The sequence below is a fragment of the Melanotaenia boesemani genome, chromosome 7 (genome assembly GCF_017639745.1).
Source record: "Melanotaenia boesemani isolate fMelBoe1 chromosome 7, fMelBoe1.pri, whole genome shotgun sequence".
In the NCBI taxonomy this organism is placed as follows: domain Eukaryota; kingdom Metazoa; phylum Chordata; class Actinopteri; order Atheriniformes; family Melanotaeniidae; genus Melanotaenia; species Melanotaenia boesemani.
The window spans coordinates 35,322,122-35,331,465 of NC_055688.1; positions in this window are offsets into that span (position 1 = coordinate 35,322,122).

The window sequence follows — 9,344 nt, forward strand, 5'->3', positions numbered from 1 at the left end:
GTCCAAAGCTCATTTTATGACCTAGGTCACATAGTTAGGCTAACTGTAAATCATAAATACACTCACTTTTGCCTCAGAGGTCACAGGGAGGCTTGTTTTGTACCTGGTTTTATTTCTACGTCTCGGGGGCTCTAAAATGTCAACTGATTAAAACCTGAGAAGTTTACTCAGTATAGTAGTTTAGCCTCCAGTTGATGTCATGGACGAATGTGAATCATATACAGGGGTGGAGCTAGAGGGATGGCGCTGGCCACTTCTGAAATCTGATTGGATACCACAGGTGATTGACAGCTCTCAGGATAAAGTTTGGAAAGTCTCACCAGACAAGCTTTGAACACCAGAATTGCTACAGTAGTTTGAAGTAAATTTTAGTTTCCAAATAAGTCCTTTGAAATTATTGACATATGGCTGCACATTTCTAGACGAGATTTTTTTCCCTGTGCAAGCTTACACCTTCTTATGTTATGTAAAGCTATTAATCTGATGTTAGCACGAAGCTATGTAGCAATGCTAGTCTAGTTATATGTGTGGTTGGAAAGGTTTTCACCTTGTTCTCTCTTCTCCAGGCGGAGTGAATGTGTCAGACAGTCAGTGTGCACGTCCTCTTCCAAAGAAGGCTCTGTGATAGATCCTTGGCTGTTGTGAGAGAGGTGGCTGAGCATTCAGCTGAGTACACCGTGAGTACTGTGCCATTTCTTTCTCTATCAGTTTCGGCTGTTTTCATATGCTCTCGTTGGACTTAACCTCCTTACATTGTCGCAGACAGCTGATCGCTGCTGTCAGGTTGGCCTTACCCCGGGCTGGTCAGCCGCAGGAGCCATTTGGTGACCAGTTAAGTTGAAGATTGGTAGGCTGTATTCCGCGTTGTCTGCTTAATTCCCTGCTTATTTCCTTCTCCAGCGGGAACCACATAGACAGGTAAGAATAATTAATTCATTCTGGATCACTGGATTAGTAACCTAGATTTGTGGGTGTATGTGTTCCAATAGGCCGGCGAACGAGCGCACATTGGGACGCATCACGTTCCGGCACAGGAAGGATACCACTGTTTTGTCCTGAGTTGTTTGTTTTACAGTCAAGTGTACCTGGCCCACTTCACTGACTGTCAATCCCAATTGTATCCTGGGTGGTGGAGTCAAAATAGACTATCATTTGGAGTTGCAGCCTGTGTTTTTTTGTTTTATTTATTTCTTTTTAAGGAGGCTATTATTGTGTTTTGTGCTTTGTGCTTTTTTTTGCATGTATAACCCTCTTCATTATGTTAAAGGTTGCAACTCCCAGTGGGACCAGTTACAAACACCTTAGGTGTATGGTAGCCGGGACCTGACTGGTTGCATTACATGTTCATGGGGTATTATTTACTAGAAGTGTATAATAAAATATGTCCTTAATTGGGAATCTGTCTGTCCTGATGCATACTTTGAGTCATTGTTTACTTTACTGGCGGAAAGTCCAGTTGGCATTGTCAAATGCTTTTAGGTTTAATTAACTCCATCATACCTTACCTTTGCCACATATGCTAGAACTAGATCAGGTTTAAGATAATGTAGAGGAAAATGCCATATTTAGTTTTCAGTGAGTGTATTTAGGGACTACACATCAACTCAGTTAATCAGGATTTTCACATTGGAGCTGAAAATGAACTAAAGATGCTCAAAGAGAACCTCAGTGACAGAGGGCTAGCAAGGCCGCTAGTTTATTTTGAAGTAGCTACAACATAAAAATGCTGAGAAATATATCCTGTAACCAGTTTCATTTTGTATAGGATGATATTAGAATGATGAGAAGGAAAGGAAATTTCTGAATTCTTTGTAAAGAGTTCAGCCTGAGACAGACCCCAGTGTCAGCAGCTCCCAACATGGAGCTAGCCATGTAAGCCATTGTGGTCAGCTCCACTCTACCACCACCACCAGACAGCTAGACGGAGAAGCCATTGATCCCCCTACCACCACATCAAGCTCCACGTACTGCACCCAAAACAACCAACTAACCTTTCTATGGACCAGATTATCAATATAAAGGTTTTTTATCTCTCATGTCTCAATAATGTGACCACAGTTATCACAGCAGTGGATGTGAGTGTGTGTTAGAGAGAGGAACACAATCATATTCTTTCTTACTATAGGATGATGAAGTCTTGCCCACCCTCTGGGCCCCCCATGTATAAAAGTCTAGATCCGCCACTGAGCAAATTTTGTTGTGAATAAAACAGCAGAAAATCTGGCTCTGCACTCCTTGAGTCAAACCTGTCTGAACCTGTCTGTTCGTACCGACTCGTCACGAGGTTGATGCCTTTTAGTCATCAGTGTGCAATGGCCTGCAGAAAAAGCATATTTAATTCCAGATATCTGGTCTTATTTCTTTATTTCCTCAGTTATCATATATGTCTCAATTATGTTAAATGACAGATGAAAGTCAAAGTTAGCTGATGTTTTTTTTCTGAAAATAATTCCAGCTATAGGTCCTGTAGTCTTTTTAATTTGGTTTTTCTGAAAGAAATCCAAAGTTAATGAGTAGGATTTATTTATTCTTCACAGAGGAGATTTTTTTTTCTTTATTATTTTGTTATGTTGGTATGTTGGTGAATTTAAATAAATCACACTTAAAAACCTATAAGGAGTGTTTATGTGATTTTTCCACATATGTAGGGCAGTTTTAGTGTATTTTAATCTTAAAATTGTGATAATTTCTTTGACAATAATTGTGAAGTTTTGCAGATACTGTCCTTATCCTCTGTTAGTGGCTTGTTTTAATAAATAAGTATATAATGATCGACCAGTTTCTTGAAACTTCTTGTCACCTCTTTGATGAGAAGTCCAAATGTATTGAGAATAAAGTCTGACGATTTGTGTTTGTGTGAGAACATGTCTTTGTTTTGGATGGTGTCTCTCTGTGTTTGTGTGAGTATTTTGGTCTGGAGGCAACATGCCAGCTCCATTCTACATCACACACAGCAAACAACAGAAGAGAAGAGATTGCTTGAAAGTACTGTTTCATAACCTTGATCAATTCCAGCCACACCAATCAATAAGCCCAAACATCCTCAGACTTTGAAAACACCACATCAAAATTCAACCAATTTTAAATGATTTCAAGCACCTGCAGGACAACCGGTTTTACATGAGAGAGAGAGGCGCTGTCCAAAACTAGGTCAGACACTGAGACAGAGGATGACAGAGTGAGGTGGAGGAAGGGAACGAAGGATAGTTTACAGCACAGTTTTATAAAGCAGTTCTTGGGTGACTCAACGGAAAACTGGATGATAGAAGAAGACACGCAGACTTGAAGAGAAATTGTAATTAAGGCAAATAAACAAAGAGCTAGACACATAATTTCCTCTCACTGCACTAACTTTATGACCAAAATAGCTTTCTATATTTTTTTTTAAACAGAGATTTTAATAGTTATTTTTCCTGTGGATTGCACTGTTGTTGGTAGCAAAGCCGTGGCAGTAATTTATATGATGACACTGGGAGTTAGTTTTTTCTCTCGGAGTGTCTCGCACACACAGATGCAGAAAAGAAATCCAAACTGATAAAATAGTGAGGAAGGACCGAATTCTTAGTTTTGAGCTCATTATACTTGCTGTGTATCTTGCAGAAGTTGGGAAGTGCATGTCATGAATTTTCAATATGCACCCAGGATTTTTTTTCTCCTGTTTCTTTATGATACATGTAGTAAAGGAAGTGGTTAGTCAGAGAGGTGCCACAGCGCCTTCATGTGGCTGGACAGAAGTATTACACCATGATACAACTGGCTGACTATTTCTTTCCATCTTTATCTTTCCTCTTTGACTCAACTTCTCTACACTATCTGTTCTACATATATGAAGCCTGTTTATGTTAAACAAAATACAGTCACATATTGTCATTTAGTGTTTTTAACAGTAAGGTTTTAAGTTTCTTGCCTTAATACATTTTTTTAAATGCTATAATACATGGCCGGCTCAAGCATTTATGGGGCCTCATGCAGATTTTCCCCCCACCGTTAATTACTGGTAATTAATCATTTAAGAAAATGTAAATGTAACACAGCTTTTCATTTGTATTATTTGTAGCTGGCTTACATCATACTGGTGTCTCTTTAGCTCAGTGATTCTCAAACTTTTTTTACTGTGCCGCCACAGTAGAAAGTTGTATTTGGTGATTAAATAGGAAATTAAAATATGCTTCTCAACATAAACTAAAAATTGCTGTTTTGTGAATATTTCACATTTTGCTGAGACTGGGTTGTAATTTCACGTACAGATGATGTGTCAGAGTTGCATTCTTAGTTTGTTTACCAACCACAAACCATGATGGTGTAGATCAGCTGAAGCCACTGGAGGAAGATCAACTTTTATTTATTGAAACTGCTTGCATACAAAATATATTGCACTATAACCAGACATGTCAATCCAAACATCTTAGTTGCAAGTAATATGTATAAGAAAACAGAAAAATGCCCCAAAAGTGCACAAAAGATTTTACAGTTCTTTGTTTTTCTTTTACTTACCCTGGTTTAAGTATCTACAGATTCTCTATGTGTCTTCTTTTTCTGGCAATTAATTGTTAAACAGCCCACAACATGTCCAGTTAATATACTATGATGTTACATACATTTTACAAATAAATGTCTGCTGACCTCTGGATTGCAAGCAATGAAAAGCACAATTTTAAATTCTTCTTATTGTAGTTTGGTTCTCCATGAATCATGGTGCAGCCCCAACATGACTGAAGGCTTTCTGAGAGAGGGATGCAAAGGAACCGAACTGGGACATTCCAGCTGGTGTTCTTGAGCTCTCTGGTGTATTTTCATATGTTCAACATGTACACAATTCTCAGGTATATTGTACACTTCTTAAATGTTGAGAAAAAAGTTAAGGTTTGTGAACAAGGATAAGACAGCATTGTGTCATTGGGTTACTTTAAGAGACTACAAATCGTTCACGCCACATTAACTTTAGCACTCCCCATCTAATAAAAATAAAACAGAACACTCCTATAAAAATGATCTAACCTTCCATTATACTAATTTAATTGCATTTCTGTGGCAGCATTACAGCGTCACTCAGAGGCCTGGCATATGTACTACAGCGTTTTCAGTGGTTTTGCATCTTTAATAATAATAATAATAATTTTCAATTTATAACTACCAATTGGGAAATTTGCATTTTACCAGTCTCTAAATTTTACCAGAGAGCAATGAGCTGCCATGTTTTGATGCCTGGGGTGCAGTTTACAGAAATAATTTATTTTAGAAATGAAACGTTTTTGTCTTCGTGTGGATGTAACCTTACTTGGTCCTCTAACACTTGGCACAGCTGTCTGGATCCCAAAAGATTCACAGATCTACTTCTAAAGAACTACAACTTCACAATTTTCAGTTTAGCCGTTTCCGTGGCAAGTCACTAGAAAACAACAGAAATGCACAACAATATAAAATTCAGGAAGTTACATGAGAATTGTAAATAAATTCTTCCTTAGCACCATCTCTTCTGTGGCTTCAAAGGGTCAGCATGCAACACTTCCCCCCTTCCCTTTTTATTTTATTTTTTTTTGTTTTGTTTTGTTTTTCTAAAATGATTTATTTTTTCTAAAAGACTTCTGAAGGTCTTGGTTTATGATGGTCTGTTAGTGATAACCCCCCAAAATCCAACCAAATAAGAAGTCATTAAACATCTTCTGTCCAAAGTTAGTTTTCTTTCCAGCAGTTTAAAAACAGAAACACATCTATCTTGACCCTGACATCAGGAGGCACGATAAAATGACATATAGACAGAAGCTCAGCCACAATTTGGAAAAAATGTCATTATCTCTCATGTGACACAACAGCAATGATGTGAAGGTGAGGCATTCGTGGACTCAGAAAGTTATGTGAAAATACTTTTAACATAAAAAGTGGCCCAATATATATGATTTAAGGGTTAGGCAAAAAAAATATATTGAAAATAAAAACAATACTAGGAGTCACAACATGTTAGCTTGGTGTAATACTGAAAACAGCAAGTAAGCTAGCTTAGCAAAAGGCCTCTTACAAACAAACCATCTCTCTTTTGTTGTAAGAAAATATTACTTTACAAGGTTGAAATAATTTTTATAACATTATTTATTTTTTATACCAAATAAAATAGTTTTATATGTGTTGAGTGTATTTCTAAACTATGGACAGAACCAAATCCCTGCGTTTGATTTTATAGCATTTTAAGCTAACAATGTCTCTGACAGTAGCAGTTAGCACACCAATTTTAGCTCAGAGTTAGTTCTCATTCAATTTGAGCAATTTCCCAAAATATTAAAATTTATCTTAAACACTTTCTAGCCAGAATTAAGCTAGCTTGTTTACAAGGTGTAAATTGCTTGAGCTAGTCAATTTGACTTGCTTAGAGCAGCGAACATACTTGGTTCATAACCTTGCATTTATGTAGGCAAACAGCTTCATTGTGAGCATAAATCTTCACATTCTTGCTTGTGTACTACGACTGTTACCAGAGGATTTTACGGGCACAAATAGTTCACACCTGACATAGTTACTGAATTTGTGGGTTGTAAACAAAACGATAAACATGGCAACAATAGAAGAGGTTAGCATTTGGTTCATTTTGAGATCACATCAGAAAAACAAAAGCGTAGATGGTATATGAGGCTGCACAATCATTGTTACTAATATTGAACCTGTGACCTTACATCTCATTAAATTGTTCCCAACTAATTACTCGTCATAGGGCACACAATGCTGCAAGCAAATGCAAAATATGAGACAGCCACGATAAACATGTGTATGTGTCATTATAGGCAAGTACATCCTCTGGCTTAACTCAATTTATGCTCTAAAGGCAAATACGCCCATTTTGTCAATCTCCTGCCTTCTTTATGTGCATAATTTGGTTCATTTTCAGGTCCCTTACCGACGAGCAACCAGCAAAGGAACAGCTGTGATGTATTTAATGACCACACAGACCACCACCGTCGACTGGGCTGCCTCTTCATACATCTATTTCTGAGAACGTACATTATAATGATCTCCTTCACCGTTACCATGTTATTGTCTGAAACTGACTTTGGACCTCAGAGGTGGACTCTGCACTGCTCTCTGGTGGATGTAGTGAGTAACAATAACCCTTTAAACCCCACCTGCAATGTAAGGGTACGATTGGCGGTAAAAAGACAACAGGGATCAGGTTACTGAAACAAACTGTCTTGTCCAGTTTCCATTGATGGAAATGGGGCCAAAAAGCTGTGAACAACACAAGGGATGTGTTACAGTATGCGGGTAGAGATGTTTGAATCATACTTATCTAATAATGTACATAGATGGGAGCATAAATGAGGCTTTACATGTAATCTCAACAGCGCACAGGTTCTTAGATGGGCCATGTTAAAATAGTTGCATGACTGAAATAACTGTAAACCACCATGAGATTAACTTAAAACAAACATCACAAACATCTCATTTATAAACTTAAAAGGCTCATGTATGCTGCTGTTATGTAAGTAAATAGGTGCGTCCATTTCAAACATCACTGTCCTCATGTTCACGTGTCATTTAAGTTGGTATGGTTGTTAGGTAATACATCCACCAGAGGGCAGTGCAGAGTTCACCTCCAAGTTTCAACGTCCGTTTTAGACAACAGTAAACTGTGGAGGTCAGGATAATGTATATTCTCAGAAACGGACACAAAAAAAGAGACAATGCAGTAGACGACGGCCATTAAATATGACGCAGCTTCTTCTAATTTTTTCTTTCACTAGTTGCACATCACCTAAACTGCTCAACATTGAGCATGTGATTTTCAGTGCTACTTCGGTTTGCTCTGTCAAGGTACAGATCCACAAGGGACCTGAAAACGGACCAAATTACGCATGTAAAGGATGTAGAAGACGGACGAAATGCTCTGTATTTGACCTTAGAGCATTAATGGGCCCTAAGTGTAATTTTTCTTTGTGCACAACTTAATTTTAAGAAAACCAAAAACCATCAAATGGGCTTTAAGGGTACAGTGTGCAAGAATTTTTGACATTTACTGGTAATGATGAGCATAAATTATTACCTTAAATACTAAGTCATAGTTGTGAATGGACGGTGGCCATAAGTGGTCATAATTCTTTAAGACATGAACATGTTTTTATCTGTGAATACCTCAGGTGTAGCAATTACTACAGGTAAATACTTTAACATTGTGTACACTCTTCTTTTATGGTCCTTTTTAGGCGTTACTTATTCCAAACGATGCTCTAGCTGCTATCAAGCAAAGTTGGTACTGGAGTTTTAAAGCTCAGAGGGTTCTCACTTCATAGCTGTTTGTCCATTCAGAGACACCGTAGTAACAAAAGTGGAACAAATATGGCCGCTGCCATGTATGTGGAGCCACGGCAAGTAGAAATAAATGGCTCATTTTATAACAAAAACATGTTATTTTAGTAAAGTTTTGTCATTGACCTTCGAATTTGTTACACGCTGCACCTTTAAAGGCCGTCTCTTAATATTACCAAGCCAAACATTTTAAATGGGTCCCATCGGTGATAAGATTTTAGAGCAACAGAACCAACATCCACATAAATTTCTTCAACTCCAGCAGCAAAATCACAAAGAAATCACATGGTTTGAAATCTGAATCATTATCAAGAATGTGGGTTAAGAAACTTTCAAGTGTAATAAGTTTCAAGTGTAAATGAGTTACCGCTTTAAGCACTGGTGCATATTTTAAACGTGTTTCATAAGCTATTCAGACAAACCTCCATAAAAAAAAAAACATTAAACAGCAAATTAACTCATCTCATTCGCAATGCCAGACACAACCACATGTTGAAATATGTTTGTCGTAATATAAAAATGACAATTCAGTCAAATTTCATGCATGTGGTTTCAATAACTCATTCACTTCGAGGCGTTTTCCTTCTTTTTTTTAAAAAAAATGTTTTGCAGCACAATATGGACAACTCATAACAGCTGTGTGTGACTTCATTTTGCTATGGAGGATACTAGTTTTCTGCACATCATTAAGTTTATTATCAAGAGCTCTAGCATTAACTCGATATTAAACAGCAAAAAAAAGAGAAAATATCAGGATAAGTGCACATTTGTAACAATAGTACAAATCTTTTCTCAGACAAATAATGACATCATTATATACAGTATGTCACCCTCCCTTCTTTTTTCTCCACCATGCCCCCCTCCCGCCCAACAATACAAAGCAACTCCACACTGTAGAAGCTCTATTAACAATACAAAGGTTTCTTTTACCTGACCAATTTCTCGATGCACTGCACTGAATGCTGAATGAGAAAATGCAACATGGCTGCAGCGTAAACAGCAAGTCAAAGTCAAAGCAAAGGTCCTAAGAGATTAGTAACAGGGAAATTAAT